Below are 23,717 nucleotides of genomic sequence, written 5' to 3' on the forward strand. Positions count from 1 at the left end.
GATTTTTAGAAGTAGATTGCCAAGCCTTTCTTCCTGGTCCATCTTTGTCTGGGAGCTCTGTTGTTTAGTATCGTAGCTACTGGCAAGCCTCCACTGACAAACAGGCTTAGCAATTGTTAGAGAAGCATTAAAAACATGTTGTTTCCGCCATCGAGTCGATTCAAACTCATAACAACCCTATAGGACAGAGTAGAACTGCCCCATAGGGTTTCCAAGGCTGTAATCTTTACAGAAGCAGACTGCCCATCTTCCTCCTGTGGAACAGCTGGTGGGTTCAAACTGCCGACCTTTCAGTTAGCAGCCGAGCACTTAACCACTGCACCACCAGGGCTCCTTATGGAACCATGTAGGGAGACCTTGTAAGTGTGGTCACAGGTTGATCGTCCACGAAGCCAGCCCTGCCTCCAGGGGATGCTCCCCAAATAGGAAAGTCGTTTGGATGCTGGCCAGTGTCTATTCTACCATAAACCCCTTTTTGTCTTTCTAAGAAGTTAGCTGAGTGGGGTGATATATGTGGTGCTCTGAAAATACATCAACCTCAAAGAGCTCTCCATTGCCCCTCTCCCTTCCCTTCTTCCCACAAGCGTTTATTGAGCATATTAGCATGTGGGAGACTGGGCAAGACATGGTTCCAGTCTTTAAGATGCTCACACTCTAGGGAGAGAAATAACTTTGCAAGCAAACTACAATGTGATCCCTGGTATAAAGGTCTGTGAAAGGTACATTTGGGGGAGGGCCCCCAAGTTGGCATGGAAGGGGCAGGATAGAATCCTTGAGGAGTCATCCCAAAGAGGGTGTTTATTTATTTATTTCTTCTAATATAAAACTTTGGCATTAGCAATTTTATGAAAAAAATAAAACGTACTAAAAATAAATGCTTGTGTGGTATGACTGCACGAAAATGATGCACAAAAATAGGTTCTTTTTTCCTTCAAGGCTGTATTTCAGAAAGCAGTTTTTTTTCTTCTTCAAAACCATTCTACTTCATTAGCATTCAAGCTAGCTGTAGCTCTGATGATGGTGTAGCAGAGTGTGAGGGCCCTGAGGAGGTCAAAACTGGCAATAACAAAGCATTCTTTTGTTACTACAATGTTGATTTCTCCTGTTCTGGGAGTAAGTTCCCCATCCTGAGGAAGAGGCAATCTCCCCAAAGTCTGAAGTGGCTCAAGGCCAAGGGAGTTGTCCTGGTAAGGTCACCAAGGGCTGATCTTCTGTTAATAGCTTGGGTTCTGGTGAGCCTTTCCGTATCAAATGCTACGTTATCAGTACATGGCAAATTTGGCACAATTCCTAGGGCCTTCAAAACATTAAGTTTGCACATGGAACAGACACAATGTTCACTAAGTCAGGGGTCCACACAGGATTTGTGGAAAACAAGCTTTCAGGGGAGAAATAAGACAACATCATTCTGCTTATAGCTCTCTATGCAGCCTGCACTGTGCTCAAAGTCAGGGTCAGTTACCTTATCACCCTTTTTCACTGTTCTGGTTGTCAATCTGCGGTTGGCTTTCTTGGCTGCATCTGCAAGACGACGCTGGTTCCCGTCACATGCATTTGTGTACCTGATCTTCTGAATGAAGTAGAACAGGAGCCATGCTGAAGAAATAATCATCAGAAAATAAAGGATATTGACAGGAAGACTAGAGAGCCACAGCTGAAGTTCTCTGACAGCATATGAGCTCCAACAGCTGTTGTCATTTGTACAGAGATGTTTTTCTCCAGATAACTCAAAATATCCTTGCCACTCAATTCTGTAATGATGACAGTAATCATATTTCCAGTGCCGATGAGTCATGAAGACTGGCTCGTCTTTGGATTTATTATTGTAGGTGACTACAGCAACTGCATTGTGGAAAGCAGCCCGTGATTACTTCTCTTTAAATGTACAATTTCCCCTGTGCAGCAAGGCAATCCATTGTTTGATATTAGGAGGAACAAAGAACCGTGTTTGAGGATCACAGCCCAGATGATCAGCAACTCCGTGGATCGACCTCGGCCTTGGGCGAGTGGAGCCCCTAGCGCCCGGTGTGGATGCGGAACTTGGGCAGGGCGCAGTCCGGGCTCTTGCACCGTCAGGATGACGAGCGCCCTGTAGTACTCCTGGCCCGCGTTGTCCGCCGAAGCCTGCCACAGGCTGCACGTGAGCAGCTCCAGCGCAGCCAGCCGAGCGGCACTCGCCCACGCCGTGCCGCTCGTGGTCCCTCCAGCCGCCGCGGATCGCGGACGGCTCCACGGCCGGGGCCCAGCGTAAGGCCAGGCCTTCCTGGCGTCGCTGCTAGCGGCTTGCTGCCCGCCAGGCTGCCCGCGCCGCCCTCACGTCCACTGCCTGCCACGGAGGGCGCGCCCATGCCGGGCTCGGCGAGGACTGAGGGTCAGGCAGCGTGCTTGTCTCCTTGGGGGAGGGGGGCACCCAGTGCTGTGGGAGCAGTCCCTCTTCATCCCTTCCCCACCCCGGTCAGCCCTGCCAAGTGAGGGGCGCCTTGGGAGGGGGGCGGCTCCAAGAGGACATGCCCTAAAGAGGGTCTGTAGAGCACAATATCAGGCTCGCCTGGCCAGAGTGTGGGTTCAGTGAGGAACCACGGTTCAGATTTGTTTTAGATAGTCGCTGTGGAAGCAGGGTGGAGGCAGATTTGTGAAAGGTAAGAAAAAACTGAAGTTGTCAATGATTTCATTCTACTTGAACCAACAATCTCTGTCCATGGAAGCAGCAGTCAAGAAATCAAACAACGTACTGCATCGGGCAAATCTGAGGCAAAAGACCTCTTTAAAGTGTTAAAAAATAAAGATGTCACTATAATGACTATGCACCTGACTCAAGCCGTGGTATTTTCGATCGCCTCATATGCATGCAAAAGCTGCACAATGAATAAGGAAGACCCAAGAAGAACTGATGGATATATGGGGTATGGGTGAAGAATATTTGAAGTTCCATGGACTACTGGAAGACCAAACAAGCCAGTCTTAGAAGAAATACAAGTAGATTGCTCCTTAGAAGTGAGGATGGTGAGACTTCAGCTCACTTAGTTTGGACACATCATCAAGAAAGACCAATTGCTAGAAAAGGACATCATATTTCGTAAAGTAGAGGGTCAGCGAAATCGAGGGAAACCCTCAATGAGATGGATTGACACAAAAGTCACAACAGTAGACTCAAACATGCCAACAGTCATGAAGATGGCATAGGACTGGGCAATGATTATACATAAGGTCAATCCATGTATACATAAGGTCGCCATGAATCAAAGCCTACTTGACGGCAACAGCAACAACAACGACAAGGTTGGTACCAGGGAGCCCAGTTATGGGACTGCTCATTATCCTGAACCACAGCCATGGTACCTGGGATAGAGAAGAGGGGTGGATTCAAGAGGTAGTTGAGAGATAGAATCAACTCAGGTTGGTGGTTGATTGGATCTGGTGGGGATGGGTGGGTACTACAGTTTAGAGAGGATTCTCAAATGACTAATTGGCTCTGGGCACAGGAAGAAAGCAAGTTGGGAAGGAACAATTAAATGCCTATTGTTTAGTAACTTTGTAAATGAATAAAGATATCAGGAGAGCAACATATCACTAAATGTTTTCCCATCTTCCCCATTACACCTTGCATCCCTCTCCTCCCCAACCTACCCCCAAACCACAACACAAAAACCGAAAACCCAAAAGAATCACCAGCATTCTTAGTAGAAATTCGGCAGTAGTGGAAAACTAGGATGTGATTAGAAGTAAATAGATTGGGCAGTCCACCTCTGAAACAATCATAACAGCACAACTTGTGTAAGGAGATTTAGAGTTTACAATTGATTCTATTTCTGTAATCAAGGAAAAACAATTCTAACAAATACGGCTCCTAACAACAGCATATATATATAAAATAGAAACAAGCTCCCTAGCTTTTATCGCCAAACTATTTAGTAACTTATTCATTCACATCTTTAGCAGACTTAGGCAGATGAACTTAGGTACTTAAGTTAAAAGATGCAGGGGTGGGATGGGGAAGGAGGATCCTTTTAAAGTTCAACTAAATCTTTAAGTTTAAAACGTAAGCTTAATGGTTTAATTGCTTAATAGTCACCTTGTGTACACATCCTGAATCCTTGAAATGATTAATAAGAGGAAAAGAATGGTGGCAGCCCATTACATTCTTCTTATTTAGAAAGAATTTGGGGCAGACTTTATAATGCAGTCTTAAAATAGTGGTCAGTCAGATTCTGACTTCAGGAGCTATAAGAATAGATTTCACACACTGAACACTAATGACTGAAGACCAGAGGAGCTGTGAAATGACACCAAGGACATCATACGTGAAGAAAGCAAGAGGTCATTAAAAAGACAGGAAAGAAAGAAAAGACCAAAATGGATGTTAGAAGAGACTCTGAAACTTGCCTTTGAACATAGAGTAGCTAAAGCAAAAGAAATGATGAAGTAAAAGAGCTGAACAGAAGATATCAAAGAGCTATTCAAGGAGACAAAGTATTATAATGAAATGTGCGAAGACCTGGAGATAGAAAACCAAAAGGGAAGAACACACATGGCATTTTTCAACCTGAAAGAACTAAAGAAAAAAATTCAAGCCTCGAGTTGCTGTATTGAAGGATTCTATGAGCAAGATACTAAACAATGCAGGAAGCATCAAAAGAAAATGGAAGGAATACACAGTCACTGTACCGAAAAGAACTGGTCAACATTCAACCATTTCAGGAGTTAGCAAATGATCAAGAACTGATGGTACTGAAAGAAGAGGTCCAAACTGCACTGAAGGCTTTGTCGAAAAACAAGCCTCCAGGAATTGACAAAATACCAGTTGAGATGTTTCAACAAATGGATGCAGTGCTGGAGGTGCTCACTCGTCTATGCCAAGAAATTTGAAGATAGCTATCTGACTGACCAACTGGAAGAGATCTATATCTGTGCCTATTCCCAAGAAAGGTGATCCAACTGATTGTAGAAATTATCAAACAATATTATTATACCACATGCAAGTAAAATTTTTCTGAAGATTATTCAAAAGTGGCTACAGCAGTATATCAACAGGGAGCTGCCATAAATTCAAGTTGGATTCAGAAGATGACATGGAACAAGGGATATCATTGCTGATGTCAGAAGGATCTTGGTGGAAGCAGAGAATACCAGAAGATGTTTACCCGTGTTTTATTGACTCTGCAAAGGCATTTGACTGTGTGGATCATAACAAATTATGGATAACATTTTGAAGAACAGGAATTCCAGAATATTTAATTGAGCTCATGAGGAACCTGTACTTAGACCAAGAGGCAGTTGTTAAAATAGAACAAGGGGATACCACGTGGTTTAAAGTCAGGAAAAGTGTGCTTCAGGGTTATATCCTTTCACCATACTTAATTCAGTCTGTATGCTGAGCAAATAATCCAAGAAGCTGGACTATATGAAGAAGAATGGGGCATCAGGATTGGAGAAAGACTCATTAACAACCTGCGATATGCAGATGACACAACCTTGCTTCCTGAAAGTGAAGAGGACTTGAAGCACTTCCTGATGAAGATCAAAGACCACAGCCTTCAGTATGACTTACACCTCAACATAAAAACAAAACAAAAATCCTCACAACTGGACCAATAAGCAACATCATGATAAATGGAGAAAGATAGAAGTTGTCAAGGATTTCATTTTATTTGGATCCACAATCAACGCCCATAGAAGCAGTGGTCAAGAAATCAAATGACACAGTGCACTGGGCAAATCTGCTTGCAAAAGGTCTCTTTAAAGTGTTAAAAAGCAAAGATGTCACTTTAAAGACTAAAGTGCCCCTGACCCAAGGCTTAGTGTTTTCAGTCACCTCATATGCATGCAAAAGCTGGACAATGAAAAAGTAAGACCAAAGAAGAATTGATTCCTTTGAATTTCGGTGTTGGCAAAGAATATTGACTATACCATGGACTGCCAGAAGAAAGAACGAATCTGTTTTGGAAGAAGTACAGCCATAATGCTCATTAGAAGCGAGAATGGCGAGATTTTGTCTCACAAACTTTGGACATGGTATCAGGAGGGACCAGTCCCTGGAGAAGGACATCATGCTTGGTAGAGTAGAAGGTCCAAAGTATGTGAGATGAAGTCTTGCCATCCTCCCTTCTAAGGAGCATCTGCTGTACTTCTTCTAAGACAGATTTGTTCTTTCTTCTGGTAGTCAGTGATATATTCAATGTTCTTCACCAACACCATGATTCAAGTTACCTAGGGTGGGTCTTCTTAGAGCAAGTCCTTTTCTTTTCTTCCATGTTGTGAGGAGGACTTCCTGGGCTGTCACCTCAGAAGCCCTGTGGTTTTCCTGGCTTGGCTTTGGGAGACATTCACAGGGAACAGTGATGGAGACACCTCATTCTCAGAGCCAGCTCTTTAGCCTTCTTTGATGTCATTTACCATGTCAGTATAGTGTTGCTGCAGCAGGTGTGGGGGGGGGGGATGGAGAGAGAAAGGGCTTTTCCACTGATGTGTTAAATGAGATGGTAACACACTTTTTATATAGGTAATTGCTCAGTGAATTTGGTCTTTGAGTACTTCTATCTGCAAGGTTGGGCAGCTGGGAGGCTGAATTGCACAATGAGGCATGATGCTATCACCCACTTTCTTTCTGCCTTGCAGATGTTGATTTCTGTTGGTGACCAGGTGTCCAGTAGATCATGCATTCCCTTAGTCTGAAGAGTCAGAGCTGGTATGAGGGACTTTATATGTTGGAAATTATTCTTTCTTACTTGAACCCATCTCAATGTGTATTAAAAAAACAGTTTCTATTGACTCAATTCCAACTCATGGTGACCCCAGTTGTGCCAGAGTAAAACTGTGTTCCATAGGCTTCTCAGTGGCTGATTTTTCAGAAGTAGATTGCCAGGCCTTTCTTCTGAGGTGCGTCCAGGTGGACTTGAACCCCCAACCATTTGGTTAGCAGCTGAGCACATCAACCATTTGTACCACCCAAGGACTCTCTATATGTGTATAGAACCAGCCAAACCAGAGTCCTCTTTAGAGGAACATTTGATGTAGGAATGTTTCCATCTCGTAATGGGCTGTGCCGTAAGGATTTGATTTGGGTTCTGAAAACTTAATCAACCATCTTCTTAAATGCGATCACTCACATTCCTGAGGCTTGTCAAGTGAAACTGGAATCTGCTCCAACATTTTTGTGGAAGCAAGTGGAAGTTTTATAACCAGCCTTGAGGGGAAGATGCCAGATGTTCAGATGGATAAAGATATAACCTTCTGGGAGGGTAGACAGTCAGAGGATGTGAGTGAAGTCACAGATTGTACTTTGGAGCCACTGAGGGAGCAGGGAGAGGCTGCTTGTTAGACTGCTTTGTGTCAAAGTGTCAGGCCATGGGAAGCTTGGCCTTCGGTAGATTCTGGACCATGGGGTCTAGAGCACATCAGTGTAAAACAGCTTCACACCTTCAGATGAATTAGTGGCAGTCATCGTTTGGTTATCCTATCCTGCATGAGGGGGCAGAGCCCTTGATTGCTAAACCAGGGGGAAGAGAGCCGCCTTCTCCACTGGGAGCCCTTGCCCCATTGCTGGCAGATTTTCTCCATTCAGCTTGGACAGTCTTAGACTGGCTGCAGGATGTGTTAATCCTGGTGCTACAAACACTTCCTTCTAGGAACCAGAACTCTTGAGTTTGCTCAAACGCCATGTCAGCAAAGGAATATGGTTGTTTTGTTTTCTTCTCCCCACCGCAGGGAAGCTGGTCAGTGGTCCTCTGAGGCAAGAGGTCTTCCAGCTGGGAAGGAAAACATTTGGGAGCCAGGAAGGTGGGATGCAAATGCAGGAGGAGGGGGCATAGGAACTAAAATGTCCCTTCCTCAGGGAGGTCCTTCATGACTACTGAATATAATCTGTCCCCTACCCTAGGCACTGTTTATTGCATCATTCTGATATATTTCCATATATATTATAACACTTGTAGTTATCTAAAATTATCTTGTTCATTCAAGTATTTACTTGCTTATGGTCTGTTCCTACTCTAGAATATAAATTCCAGGGGAACCAGGATCTTATTTGTCTTGTTCATCCTCAGCACCTGGGACAGGTGCCTATGGTAGGTGCTCCATAAATATTTGTTGAATGAGTGAATGCATGGATGCACTGGGAGTGAACATTCTACAGAGCTCAAACTTTAGACATTTGGGTTAGAAATTTTACTAAAATGAATTATTTAGTATCATGCCTTCTATAAATAGAAGACACCAGAAAATTAAACCTACTCTGAATGACTCAGGGGCATCATCACAAATGTTGGCCATTATCTTGGGCTATAATTCAGTCCTACTGAAGTGCATGAAGCTTTTTGCCCCAACGCAAACTATTATGATTGTTGGATGATTGGCTCAGCTTTTTATAGCTTTTCTCTCTTCTTTTTGACTGGTCTATAAGCTCTTTTCTTTCTATCATTAACGTGCCTAAAATAGCCATTCTGCTACTGTTAACTTATGACTTTGGTGGACTTGGGAACTGGATAATCAAGCTCGTGAGAGACAGATCTAAAATATAAGCAAACAGATCCTGGCTGAGAAGTCAAAGAATCTCTTGGCAAAGTGTATGACTATTAAAACATATCCTTGGTGGCATTTATTTAATAAGCTCAGTTTCTTTTTTCTTTTCTTTGTTTGTGGAGGTTAAGTTACAGTATTTTGGTTGCAAGCAACAGAATCTGATTCTGGCTTTCTCAAGCAAAAAGGGAACATTTTTTTGTGGCCTATGTTACAACTCATAGAGTTGAAGGGATTCTATGTCACCAAGGAGCTTCCATCTACATGAGGAAGTTAGATAAAAGCAGTTTGAGGCCATAATAGAAAATGTTGTTGTTTGGTGCTGTTGAGGTGACTTCAACTCATAGTGACCCCATGTGACACAGTAGGACTGTTCTGTAGGGTTTTCCTGGCTGTAATCTTTACGGAAGCAGATCGCCAGTTCTTCCTCCCACACAGCCACTGGCGGCACTGCAACCACCAGCCTTTTGGTTAGCAGTTAAGTGCTTAACTGTTTGTGCCACCAGGACTTCTTTTAATAAAAGATAACAATGTTTTTTTCTGGCTGAATCTCCAGATTATTTATACAGACTCTAACTGAGCTAGGGATTCTGAGAAAGGAGAGACCCCTGTAGACTGAGGAGTTCGCATTAGGCTTCAAGAAAGAAGTGAGACAATCATTAGAACCTAAGGGCTGTTGTCATTTATCTAAGTGCAGAGGAGCACGGGGGCAGTCTGGGCTCAGGGAGCAGCACGAGCAAAAACATGGGAGCAGGACCTTGTGTGACATTTGTTAAGAATAATCAGAACTCAACAAAATTTGAACATAACGTTTATTCTGAGCAGTTATTTTATTTGCATGCAGGGAGACCATTTTGATTCCAGAAAAAGCAAATGGCTTGAAGAAGGTAGGTACAACGAGGCTTACAAAGAGAAGAGGAGGGAGAAATATAGAAGATCAACCATTATCTAATCTTAACTTGATGATTGAAACCCACCTCACCCCTTCTACTGAGATCAGCTAGTATCAAGTCACAAAATGGTCTCTGTCCCTCCACTCAGCCATATCTTCTAAAATTCAAATTTATTAAGCCTGGTTTCGAACAGGAAAGAAGGGAGTTGCAATTTTGGGTGAAAGAAAAGCCACTGGTGGATTAATTTTGCTCAGGAATTTCTTTAGAGTGAATATTTGGTTTCGTGGGTAAGAAAACCCCAAAATGAAAGCAAGATGTCTGCTATTGAGTTCTCTCTTTCACACATTTTTAGGGGCAAGTAAGTAAAACAAGAAAGCCTGTCTGGAGTGGAAGTTTCCAGAGGGGGAGTAGTGGGGAGCAAAGCTAGAAAGGTAGGTCATGTGATTTGAGGGCGTGTTAGTCATCTAGTGCCGCTATAACAGAAATACCACAAGTGGATGGCTTTAACAAAGAGAAGTTTATTCTCTCACAGTCAAGTAGGCTAGAAGTCTGATTTCAGGGCACCAGATCCAGTGGAAGGCTTTCTCTGTCTGTCGGCTCTAGAGGAAGGTCTTTGTGATGCATCAGTCCTCTCTTGGTCTGGGAGCATCTCAGCACAGGAACCTTAGGTCCAAAGGATGTGCTTTGCTCCTGGCACTCCTTTCTTGGTGGTATGAGGTCCCTCCGTCTCTCTGCTTGCTTCTCTCTTTTATATCTCAATTTTATATCTTTTTTATATCTCATTAATATGACTGCCCCTAATCTATCTTATTAACATCATAGTGATAGGATTTACAACACATAGGAAAGTCACATCAGATGACAAAATGGTGGACAATCATACCGTACTGCGAATCATGGCCTAGCCAAATCAATACACATATTTTGGGGGGACACAATTCAATCCATGACAGAGGGCCTTGCAAGCCTGGTTAAAGACTTAGGGTGACTTCCATAGCAGAGCAATTGACCTGGTTGGACAGCAGAAACCAATTAGCAACCTTTAACCAATTCTTATTTATAGTCTCCCATGTTGTTATTGTTAGCTGCCATTGGGCCAGCCCCGACTCCTGACAACCCAGTGCATAAAGGAATGAAATGCTGCTTAGTCCTGGGCCATCCCCACAGTGAGTTGAAGATTGGACCGTTGTGATCCATAAACTCATTGCCGTCGAGTCAATTCAGACTCATAGCTATCGTGTAAGACAGAGTAGAAGTGCCCCATAGAGTATCAGAGGAGTAGCTGGTGGATTCAAACTGCCGACCTTTTGGTTAGCAACTGTAGGTTTTTGTTGTTGTTGTTGAGAATATAAACAGCAAAACACGTATCAGTTCAACAGTTTCTGCATGTATAATTCTGTGACATTGATTACATTCTTCGGGTTGTGCAACCCATTCTTATCCTCCTTTTCTGAGCTGTTCCTCCTCCATTGAACCATAGGGTTTTCATTGGCTGATTTTCAGAAATAGATCACCAGGCCTTTCTTCCTAGTCTCTCAGTTGGAAGGTCTGCAAAACCTGTTCAGAATCATAGTAACATGCCATTCTCCGCTGACAGGTGGGTGGGGGCCACATATGAGGTGCATTGGCCAGGAATCCAACCCAGGTCTCCTGCGTGGAAAGTGAGAATTCTACCAGTAAGCCACCACTGCACCTCAGTCTCTTCTATAGTTACTACTGCTACTATCTGTTGCTGTCGAGTCAATTCTGACTTATAGCCACCCTATAGGACAAAGTAGAACTGCCTCATAGAGTTTCCAAGGAGTGGCTGGTAGATTCAAACTGCCGACCTTTTTGTTAACAGCTGAGCTCTTAACCACTGCACCACTAGAGCTCCCTTCTATAGGTACTGCATTCACTTTTACCTTTAAGGTATGATTTACCTTCTTTATCTCTCAAATGGAAACTGACTACAGGCAGATCTGTTGTTATTTCCTCCCCAGAATTTTACAATCTTGTTTTGAAACCTCTTGCCCAATTTAGAATGTGGCTAAATCTTAACTCCCAGAAAAGTGAGCTAGGCCGTGAAGAGCAGGATTTTTGGTCCTTTAACGCAAATCAGTCATTCCAGATAGTAGTAACAATAATAATAGGTAAAATTTGTTGAACCCTGACTATAAGCCAGATATCATCGAATGGTTTATATATATTTATTTAATCCTGTGTTATTATATTTCACAGTTTACAGGTGAGGAAACTGAGGTGCAGAAGGCTACATAACTAGTCACAGGTAGAGCTGGGAATCCAACCCCAAATCCTATAACAAATCCCAAACTCTTGATTACTAGAGGGACCCACAGTTGCTTGAGGGTAGTGGGGTAACTGGAAGTGTTCCCTGGAGGTAGAGAAAGAGGAGTAGCTACCTTCGCCTTTCCGTAGTGCAGCCAATCGACAATTTGATCAGTTACTTGGCTAATGCTAACCGAATCCTCTCAAGAGAAAGATGTTGGTTTCCTGTCTTTTTCCTGAAAGTTCTTTATTAGATGAATGCATGGATGGATGGATAGATAGATGGGAAGAAGGGCCCATTATATGTTACAGGAGAGTTCACCTAATGCCTCAAAAAAGCACCGTATCCTCATTGAATAACAATGGCCTACCCCAACAAAATTTTTTTAAAGATAATGTAACCCAGGGAAGTAGGGAAAATTAATGACTGTTCCTTCATTCCTGCTAACTCTTAGTGGCCTGCGCTTTGGATTTGAAAATTCATCCTTTAAGTTATGAATCTTGACTCGAAAACTTTGATACATCTTTCAAGGGCAATGCTTTGAGTGCCTTTGTACTGTGCTAGGTGCTGGGGATACAGCAATGAATGAGACAGATCTGGTTCCTGTCCTCATATAATTCCACAATTAATAAGATCTTTTGTGAGAAAATATTTTGCACAATGGCCTGGGAGCTAGTATGTGCTCATTGTTAGCTGAATGAATAAATGAAAAGAATAAAAGTAGCAGTTTCTATAATGTTTTAGTAGGGGAGCTCAGCAATCCTCCCTAGTCCAGCCTAGTTCAATTGTTTCCAATCTTTTCTTAGTTACCTACCACCATCATAATTTTTGCCATATTCACAAACTACCTTAGTATTGTTTAATATTTGTTTTTAAAGTGTAAGCACTTGTTATTTTTGCTTAAAATTTACTTTGAAATGAAATACTCTGTTATTACTACAAATGGAAAATCATTATCACCTGCTATAACTAGAGTAACCCTGAAAATACATATAAGGGTTAAAAATACAACAGTTGTTGAATTCTAGCCAGATAATTCTGCTTGAGAAAGGTTGAGCCTGAAGCATTCTTTCTAGTGTTTACAAAAGGGAACTTAGCAAGTGTTAGAGAAGGGTTAGACTTGCTAGCACCCAGCTGAGACTTTCTCTTGTACAAAATGTGTATGCTGTATTTTTAAGCAAGTAACACGTGCTTTCTACCTTTGTTTGCCAGTGGTGCTCTCTCCGGTGGGAGGCGGGGGGAGATATTTTCATAAGCGCTGCTATTACAATTTTTTTTACTTGTTATAAAAGAAAATTAGCCTAGCACTTACAAAAATACCTTGCTGAGTGAGGGCACAGTTGGCAGATAAAAGTAGAAGGCTCACATTATTTGCATGAAATAGAGTAATGAAAAAATACCACTTAGAATTAACAAACTCTTTTAAATGAATGTATATTTTATTAAAGTCAACAGTGACTACATGGCTTTGAAAAATAACAGTGGATAGATACACAGAAATTATTCACTCAGGCTTCAGGTAATGAATGCTTGGTGAATATATGCATTCACAGACAGGAACTTTTTCTTGTGCATGGCTGTATCCCTTCTAGCACCTACAATACTTGGCACATAGTAGGCACTCAATAAATGCTTATTGAATAAGTGAATGGGATAATGAGTAAACAACTTTGCGGTCCTCCTGAGGGGACCTATGATTGTCAAAAGATTCTCCTGGTTTAATATTCTTTGAATCTTTTTCGGATTTTTTTTGTTTTTCATCTTTGCCTGTCAGCTTTATAGCTCAGAAAGAAAGCTATTCTAGGCAACTTCAGAGAAGTACAAGGGACCTGCTCTTGCCCGTTAGAGATCCATTCATTCATTCATTCAATAAGCAAGCATGTATCTAAGAGGGCTGGTTAATTGGTTCTGGCTTCTTTCTCTGACTTCATTCCTTGGTTTCACCTCTGATTATGCCTGAAGTGTCAATCTCAATCAAATACCAAGAGTTCCTGACAGATGATCTGCATATCTGTAGATCTAGATCTGGACAAGACCTTTTAAATTCCAGGAGGCCCCATACATATTCTCAGCCCTGGCTACCCAAAAGAATCACATGGGAAGTTTTTAAAACATTGCATTGCCCACGCCTCATCCCAGAAGATTGAACTGAAATCTCTGGGGGAGGAGCCTGGCATCTGCATTTTGTTAAACTCCCCCGGGTGATTCTAATGTTCAGCAAGTACTAAGAACCAAGGGTCCCATGCTCCTGTGGAGAACAATCAGATGATATAATTGTAAATTCCAGGGGTGCCCACACATGCCTCAGCCTCCCAAACAAGCTGCCTGCATGCTTTGAGATTCCTTACTCTCATTTTCTCACATAGAGACATGACACATGTCCATCCAGTCAACCAAGACTCATTGAAAACCCATGTAGTAGAGAAAATATGATTTTTAAAAAGCTTCTAGTCTCATGGGAAAACAAGAAGTATGAATATTTGCTGGGTATAATTCATACATTAAATATATATTGAGTGTCTATTATGCAGCAGGCTTGGTGTTTAGTGCTGCGGACAGAGGTGAATAAGAAAGTTGGTTCCTCTCCACATGGGGTTCCCAGTCTGGCAGGAAAGAGAGAGGTTAAACAATGGTAAGGTGTGATGAGTGTTATGGGAGAGAAGAACAGGGTACTCTTGGGACACACACCAAGGGACTTAACCTTGTTTAGCGAAAAGGGAGAGTTTCCTTGATATTTCAGCTGAGATCTTGAAGATCAAAAGGAGTCAGCCATACCAGGGCAGCCCTCTTAAGAGCAGAAACCATGTTTGTCTTCCTCTTCATTGTACTCTCAGTGCCTGGCTCATGATGAAAAGAGACACCAAACCAGTTGCCATTGAGTGGATTCCTACTCACGGCAACTGCATGTGTTTCAGAGTAGAATTGTGCTCCATAGGGTTTTCAATGGCTGTGACCTTTCAGAAGTAGACACCCAGGCCTTTCTTCTGAGGCACCTCTGGGTAGATACAAACCACCAACTTTTTGGTTAATAGCTGAGTGCGGTTTGTACCAACCAGGTACTCTTTGGCTCATAGTAGGGACTCAGTAAATTTTTGTTGAATGATGAATAAATGAATGAATGAGCAAATGAACAGGTAGTGTGGAGGAGTCCTCACACTTGAAAAAAACAAGAGAAAAGTGTCATGTCTGAAGCAGGGAACGTCAGCGGGCAGGTTCCAAGATTTGTTACTGGAGGGGTAGGCAGGGGCTAGAACGGGGAGTCTCATAAGCTATGAAAAGGAGTTTGGACTTTCTCTTGGGGTCAAGGGGAAGCCACTGAAGGTTTAGCAGAGCAACTGACAGATTTGCATTTTAGAAACATCACTTCAGTGAGGGTCTGGGATTGCATTAGAGGGACAAGTGGGAGATTGGAGACTAGCAGTTGAGTGATGATGGAAGGTCTGCTCTAGGGGATGGAGAGATGAGGATTACACTAGCAGAATAGATTGGGTTTGGTGATTGATTAGATTTGGGGTGAGGGAAGGGGCAGAGCATTGAGCTGACCCTGGTACAACTGGCTTAAGGAAGATTGGAGGATGACAATGCCATTTATTAAAGGAGGAAACGCTGGAGGCAGAGGAGGTTTGGGGTAAAGATGCAGTGTTAATCTTTGGTAGTGCAGATTTTGGGGCGTCCAGGGACCATTCAAATGGAGATGCCCCAAAGGCAGTGGGATGGCTGTGCTAGGAGTTTAGGAGAGAAGCCTGAGCTGGAGGCAGAGTTGTGGGTAGGCTCTAGGTAGAGATGACAGTTAAGGCCAAGGGGAGTGGTGAGATCACTGGGAGGATGGTGTAAAAGGAGAGGGAGGAAGACTGAGCTATTTCACATTTTGCAACTGCCTTGACCACAATTAGCTATGGTTATGGTGCCTGGAAAGGATTATTCGAAAGGATTTCACTTTTTAAGAAAACATTTTAAAATTGTTGAAGTTTCAACTTTTAAAAGCTTGACTTCTTCCTTCATTTTCTTAAATTCAGTTGACAAATATCTTCAGACTATTTAGAACTCTACTAAGGCTTACGTAGCATCTATACTTCTAGTATATTTGGTTTCTTGTTGCTGTAATTGTTTGACGTAACGAATTTATAAGATATCTAAGTAATTTTTCTAAATCTAACAAGTTAAACCGAAAAACGATGGATTTTTAAATTCTCTTAAATGCCCCAATATGGCTTACAAACTTAATAAGATCTCAACTTAAGTTTACAAGTTTAAGTCAACTTTAATTACTTTAAATTCAAATCACTGGGTTAATGTATTACAGATAGTATTTTGCTAAATTATCCTCAACATTTTAAGAAATTAAAATAACTGATATATACAGATTATTTCTAAATTTATCGCAAAAATGTTGATAACTCTAGGTTTGATTTACTTACTAGCTCTTCTTAATTCTGAATTCTCCCCTCCAAGGTTAATGGTGCTTTCCTACCAATGAAAACAATGTGTCACTCCAAACAAGTCTAGAGTGCCCTCCCAAGGGAGTTTGAGGATACCTTCTCAACATAAGAGCCCTGGTGGCATAGTTGTTAAGATCGTGGCTGCTAACCAGGAGGTTAGCAGTTTGAATCCACCAGCTGCTACTTGGAAAATCCTGTGGGGCAGTTCTACTCTGTCCTATAGGGTTGTTATGAGTCAGAATCAACTTGAAGGCAACTGGTTTGGTTTTTGGTTTTGTTTCTCAACATATAAATGGTTTCTCTTAGGTATGGGGTGTCTTGTCACTATGCCACACCAAACCAAACTTGTTGCCATCATGTTAAATCAATTCCAACTCATGGCAACCCTCTGTGTTACAGAGTAGAACTGTAATCTTTACAGAAGCGGTTCACCAGGTCTTTCTTCCACGGAGTCGCTGGGTGGGTTCAGACCTCCAATCTTTAGGTTAGCAGCTGATCGCAAACTGCTTTCTTCACCCAGGAACCTGTCACTGTATCAAGGGCTCCAGAACTCTAAAAGAGATGGTCCCTAATCTGCTCATAGATGTTTCATCTCCACTGCTGTATTATAAGATTAAATTTTCTTTTAAACTAGATTTAATTTTGTGGGTTTTTGCTTGGGTTTTTTTTTTTTTTTTTTTTTAAAATATTTAGCTATCTTTTCTGTCTAACTCCAAAGACCTGGAACTTGATAGAATTCTTTCTTCTCTCATGTGGTTCACATCTGGTATGACCCCACAGCTTACAGACAATACAATAATGTCGGATTGCATCTCTCAAGGTTTTGCCTCAGTCTGTGGTCACATAAATCTCAGGCCATGCCAGTGACAGTAGCAAGGCTGTTAGAGACCCACAAACCCCAAGTTATGACCTCTGAGTTGTACTAACAATTGCATTTAGAGAAAGCAGGGCAGGGGAGAAAACTTGTTCAAAGGGAATGAGGGGCTGTGGGAAGAGGTGAAGCAGTCAGCAGCGGCCCAAATTGATCTGAGAGCCAGGAAGGGAACGGGAACAATGCAGAGTTACAGAAGCCTAGAGTGGAAAGAGTTTCAAGAAAAAGGCATTTATCGATAATATCAAAACTACAGAAAGATTGAGATGGAAAGATCAGAAAGAACTTGGTTCTCTGAACCTATTTGTTAGCTAAGCTTCTCCGATATCAGGCACAAAGACCAGTATTGTTTAGCAGCGCGTTCTTTTTTCCTGAAATGTGTTAGAATTTCTAGATCCCCAATCCTATATTATAGTCAAAGAGGTAGTTATATCTTATCACACAGGCTCCATTTTGTCATACTAGGTATTTCAAACTTCTGACAAATGCCCTTGGTCTACTATTCTGCAGATTGGAAGAAGTGATCATTTGACTTTACTAAGCAGCCCTGGTGGTGTAGGGGTTAGAGCTCGGCTGCTAATCAAAAGGTCGGCAGTTTGAATCCACCAGCTGCTCCTTGGAAACCCTATGGGACAATTCTACTGTGTCCTATAGGGTTGCTATGAGTCGAAATCGACTCGAGGGCAATGAGTTTGGTTTTTCTTTTGTTTTGTTTTGTTTTATGTAAGGAGCCCCGGTGGCTCAGTGGTTGAGAACTATGTCTGCTAACAAAACGTCAGCTGTTCGAATCCACCAGCTGCTCCTTGGATACCCTACAGGGCAGCTCTACTCTGTCCTATAGGGTCGCTCTGAGTCGGAATAGACTCAACAGTAATTTTTTTTTTTTTTTTTTTTAGGTCACCTTCCTATGTCTCTTGGCCAGAGGAAGTGCTCTTTATACTGTAAGCCTCCTAAGCAGAAGTGGAGAGCAGGGCTTCACAGTACACCAAACACAGATTTAGGGCAGAAATCGCAAAGTGGCAGTTTCTACCAGTTGAGGTTGTTTGGAAGCAAACAGAAAGCACTCCATCTCAGGGGTTTCTCAACTTTGGCACTATTGATATTTTGGACTGAATAATTGTTCATTTAGGGGGTTAATCTCTGGTTGTGTCCTGGTGGTGCAACAGTTAAGCACTCGGCTGCTAACTGAAAGGTTGGCGGTTCGAACTTGCGCAGCAGTTCTGCAGGAGAAAAGACCTGGCAATCTGCTCCCATGAAGATTATAGCCTAGAAAACCCTATGAGGGTAGTTCTACACAACATCCTCTGTATTGTACAGTATTTAGCAGCATCCCTGGCCTCTATCCACTGCATGCCAGTAGCACCTCCTCCCACACTGTGACAACCAAAAATGCCTGCAGACATTCGCAAATGGCTGATTTTTCTGAAGTAGATCACCAGGCTTTTCTTCCAAGTTGCCTGTGGGTGGATGTCCAATCTTTAGGGCAGCAGCCAAGCGCCTTAACCCTTTGCAAAATCCTGTGGAGCACAGTTCTACTCTGGCACACATGGGGTCTCCATGAGTCGGAATTAACTGGATGGTAGCTGTTTTTTTGTTTTTAGATAACCACTGCTCTAGCTATTTTAATCAGTTGTTGTTGGTGTTGGTTGTCCTCGGGTGGAGCCAGCCTGGCCTTTGTCAGACATTGCTGCCTTGGTCACATGCTGCCTGCTCTTTATCATTGCCTTGCCCCGTAAGATGGCGCCGCCCTGTACTCATGCACATCTCCATCGAGCCCCTAGAAGGCTTTGATTTTGCACCAGACTGTGTTAGACAGACCTTTGGTTCTGCCTTTTACTAGCTGGGTTCTCTTGGGCAAGTTATTTAATTTCTCTGGGCTCTGATTTTCCCATATCTGAAATAATTATATTCAAATAATATCTATTTGGACCTGTTACTTATCTCTGTTTCCATTTTATTATCTGTAAAATGGAGATACTAGTATACCTAATTCCTTGAGCCGTTGTAAAGATTAAATAGTAAATACAGGTAAAGTGCTTGTAGCTGTGTCTACCCTAGAAAAGGCTTAACTGCTGCTATAATTTTTATTATTGCCAAAATTAAGTGATAGCATATGCGAAGGACTGAGTACAGTGAGGCTGAACCTTAGAATTTTCTCCATTGAAGAAGAAGAAAAGAGAAGTTATAAAGAATCCCAAAGTTTCCGGATTTTAGATTGGAATGGATATATTATTATGTCTAACATTTAACAGCAATTGCATCTTCCTCATATTTTTTAAATTTAGAAGTTTGTATTTTTTGAAAGAGCTGTATTTATAGATGAGCTAGACTTCCCGTCTGCCAGTTTGTTGTACTGTGATGGCTTGCATGTTGCTATGATGCTGGAAGCTATGCCACTGGTATTTGAAATACCAGGAGGGTCTCCCATGGTGGACAGGTTTCAGCAGAGCTTCCAGACTAAAACAGACTAGGAAGAAAGACCTGGCAATCTACTTCTGAAAATAAGCCAATGAAAACCTTAGCGATCACAACAGAACATTGTCCAATATAGTGCTGGAAGATGGGGCAGGACTGGGCAATGTTTTGTTGTGCTATACATAAGGTCGCCATGAGTTGAAGCCCACTCCACAGCAACTAACAACAACTATATCCTTATCTTTTAATCTCCTTTCTTTGGTTCCTCTTGCTTCTCAGTCCATCACTGTCAGACACTTGCTCTGTGACTTGTTCTTGCCCCTTAGTGAGTCTTGGCACCTTTCTCTGCTTGCGTTTCCTCTCCCTATCTTGTTTCTGTCTGTCGATTTCTCAATCCCTTCTTCTTTCTCCCTTTCTCTTTTGTTTTCCTTGCCATCTTTTTCCTTCTCTGTCTCTTTCCTTTAACTGCTGAAGTCTATTATTGTTTGCATTCATCTAATAAAAAGTTTGATGCTGCGTTCTTTAAAAATTATTAAATCACAAAACAAAAACTCTATCAGAGAAAATTTGGAAAAATAAAAAAAAGCGAAACCAAACCCATTGCCATCAAGTCGATTCTGACTCATAGCGACTCTATAAGATGGAGTAGAACTATTCCATAGGGTTTCCAAGGCTGTCAATCTTTAAGCAAACAGACTGCCACAGCTTTCTCCCGCAGTTGGTGGGTTCGAGCTGCTGACCTTTCGATTGGAAAAATTGTTGTTGTTACTTGCCCTCCGGTCGGTTCTGACTGGTAGCGACCCTATTCACCACAGAACAAAGTATGTAAGATGTAGTCTCACCATCTTTGCTTCCAAGGAGCATTTTGGTTGTACTTCTTGCAAGAACTGGAAAAATAGAGAACACTGAAATCCTCTCAATTCAATCATTCCACCCTAACTCAATCATTCTGATAAATCTGAACCATCTTGCCTTTTTCTTTGCTAGCTGTTTCCTATTTTTTTCCTTAGCACCTATTTCTGTGAATTCAGCATTTCTTATATTATATCATAAAAATCTTGATGTGGCTACGTTGTTTCCTAAATGACATTTTTTAAAAAGTGGCTACAAATAGTCTAGCTTATCTGTTGTTGTTGTTGTTAGGTGCCATCGAGTTGGTTCCGACTCATAGCGACCCTATGCACCACAGAACAAAACACTGCCCAGTCCTGTGCCATGCTCACAATCATTGTTATGCTTGAGCCTATTGTTGCAGCTACTGTATCAGTCCATCTCGTTGGGGGTCTTCCTCTTTTTCGCTGACCCTGTACTTTACCGAGCATGATGTCCTTCTCCAGGGACTGATCCCTCCTGACAACATGTCCCAAGTATGTAAGACATAGTCTTGCCATCTTTCCTTCTAAGGAGCATTCTGGTTGTATTTCTTCCAAGACAGATTTGTTCATTCTTTTGGCAGTCCATGGTATATTCAATATTCTTTGCCAACATCACAGTTCAAAGGCGTCAATTCTTCTGTCTTCCTTATTCATTGTCCAGCTTTCTCATGTATATGATACAATTGAAAATACTTTGGCTTGGGTCATGCGCACCTTAGTCTTCAAGGTGACTTCTTTGCTTTTCAACACTTGAAAGAGGTCTTTTGATTTCCTGACCGCTGCTTCCATGGGTGTTGATTGTAGATCCAAGTAAAATGGAATCCTTGACAACTTCAGTCTTTTCTCCGTTTATCACGATGTTGCGTATTGGTCCAGTTGTGAGGATTTTTGTTTTCCTTATGTTGAGGTGAGCTTATCTAGTATCATAATTGACTTAAGTCGTTTTCCCATTTTGGATACGTAGTTTGCTTCTTTCTTGTCTTCTTTGCTTTTTTCTACTCTTTACCCTGTAATGAATAATATTTGTATACATATGTTTTGGATCTTTTTTGTTCTAATGTGAATTTCTGTAAGTATAATTACTAGGTGAAAGGGTAAAACATTTCTTATGTTCTTAATACATGTTTACAATTTTCTCCCAAAGGTTATGTCAACTTGAATTACCAATAACACAAGAGAGTATCTATTTCATTGTTTTCTCACCACTATCTAAAAAAAAAAAAAATTGTACTGACAAGGAAAGGAGCTCTGGTGGCACAGTGGTTAAGAGTTTGTCTGCTAACCAAAAGGTCAGCAGTTTGAATCTACTAGCCACTCCTTGGAAACCCTATGGTGTAGTTCTAGTCTGTCCTATAGGGTCACTGTGAGTTGAAATTGACTTGATGGCAACGGGTTTGGTTTTGGAACAAGGAGAAGTGTTTTAATAGTCAGTTTAAAAAATTATTGGCAGTTTTCTACATTTGATTAGCAGATATATATCTTTTGTAGTGGATTTGCTGCTTATTCCTTTTATTTATTGACATCTTAGTGTTTTGGCTAACTCATTTGGATGAACTTTAAAAACAAAAAAGGTTTTCAATCCATTGTTTATATATTGAGTGGAAATTTTTTTTCTCACTGTATTTGCTTAATTTTACATAGTTGTATGTATAGTCAGATCTATAGCTCTTTTCATCTGTCTTATCCATTCAGTATAAGCTTTGAAAATTACCTTTCCTCCAGGGTGTAATTAGTACCAAATTCTCTTTTCTGCTAGTTTTTCTGTAGCCTGAGTTTTTAAAGTCTATATCTCTACATTTAGTTTTGATATGTGAGATGAGATGTATCTAATTTAATTTTTTCCCAAATTGCTAATTGCTTTCTCTAGAAAATTAATTACTAATCCTTGATGTTAAAATTGATTCAGGTTGCCTTCTTTATCAAATATTAGCCGGAGTCTATTTTTGAGCCATTTTATTCAATTTGTCCATCAGGTTGCTCTGAGGCTGTTACTACACTGTTATGATCATTGTTATATCTTAATGTGCTGTTTTGATATCTTATAGGGCTTAATTTCATCTCATTTCTTTACTTCCTTCTGAACTTTCATCTGTATTCTTGCCTTTTTTATTTTCCAGATGAGTTTTAGGATTGTCTTGCCAATGTGCATACTCTCTCCCTTGGTGGAGGATGAGAGGACCGGCTGGCCCAAGTGGCCTCTGTCCAGCAGGGCTTGGTCAGAGGTATCTCTAACGTCCCCGTAACACATGTTGGGAGCCAGACAAGCCTGCTCACACAGACCATCAGAGCAAGGGGCCTGATGTGAGTATTGAGCAGAACCATGTGACAAACCACAAGTGGGTCTTCAAACCAGAGAAGAGAAGATTGAATCTCCACAAGGAAGGGAGCTGTTTTGAACAGATTTAGGGAGGGCTGCTGGCATGGGTGGGGCTAAGCTATATATAAGTTTGTACAGTGGAAGGCCTTCCTCTGTCTCCAGCAGTAGAAGGACTCTACTTCTTTTGGTTGGTTGCATCCTTCCGAGGTATGAAGTCTCTCTTTAGGCCTGGGGGATCTAGAACCTTCACCACAGCGTACTTGGTGTCCCCAAGTCCTGGGTAGAGAGAGCCGGTTCTGGGGAGGCTGTGGAGGATGCGATATCAGGCGGTAATGTGTGGCAGGGTGGTGAAGGAAGTCCAGGTGAACAGGCAAAGAGAGGATGGGGGGCTCAGGGGATCTTCTGTTTTCCAGCTCCAGCAGGTTCTTTGTGTTGGGAGTGGAGCTGGGAAGCAAGTCCCGCGGCCAGCATAATGTGGGTGTTATTGTATTTTAGTGCGTTCCCCAACAGGGGACTTTTGTTGGCAAGCTTGGGGTCTCTAGGTGGTGCAAACGATTAATCACTGCTAACGGAAAGGTTGGAGGTTTGAGTACACCCAGAGGTGCCTCAGAGGAATGGTCTGTTGTTAGGTGCCACTGAGTCGGTTCTGACTCCTAGCAACCCAATAGGACAGAGGAGAACTGTCCCATAGGAAAGGCCAAGTGACCTAAAAATCAAACTTTAAAAACCCTATGGAGCACAGTTCTGCTCTGACACACATGGAGTCTCCCTGAGTCAGATTCTATTCAACGGCAACTGGTTGGTTTGGTTGGCGAGTTAGGGTCAGGCTAGTAGAAGGGCCCACAGATTCATACTTAGGTCTGTGAGCGGCTATGTGGAGTAGTGGCTAATTTGGGTTTGAATCCTGACCAGAAACTAACTTTCTGACTTTGGGGCAAGATATCAAATTTTCTGAGCCTAAGCACTGCATCTACAAAATGGATATAAAAGTACCTCGTTAGTTAAGGTTACTGTGAAAGTTCAGAAAAATGGTCTTGGGGGTTATTGTAGGATTTAGAGATTAAAAGCAATAGGTTTTGACATCTGGGCTTCACGTTGTTTTGTCACTTACTGGTGGTGCAGTG

General features: G+C 42.0%; 1 pseudogene; it reads right to left on the reverse strand.

Moving 5' to 3' along the window:
• Positions 1-968: 968 nt before the first annotated feature.
• Positions 969-22,524, reverse strand: LOC101348937 (E3 ubiquitin-protein ligase RNF130 pseudogene; annotated as a pseudogene).
• Positions 22,525-23,717: the final 1,193 nt, after the last annotated feature.

Source organism: Trichechus manatus, unplaced genomic scaffold (genome assembly GCF_000243295.1).
Source record: "Trichechus manatus latirostris isolate Lorelei unplaced genomic scaffold, TriManLat1.0 scaffold00034, whole genome shotgun sequence".
NCBI lineage: Eukaryota > Metazoa > Chordata > Mammalia > Sirenia > Trichechidae > Trichechus > Trichechus manatus.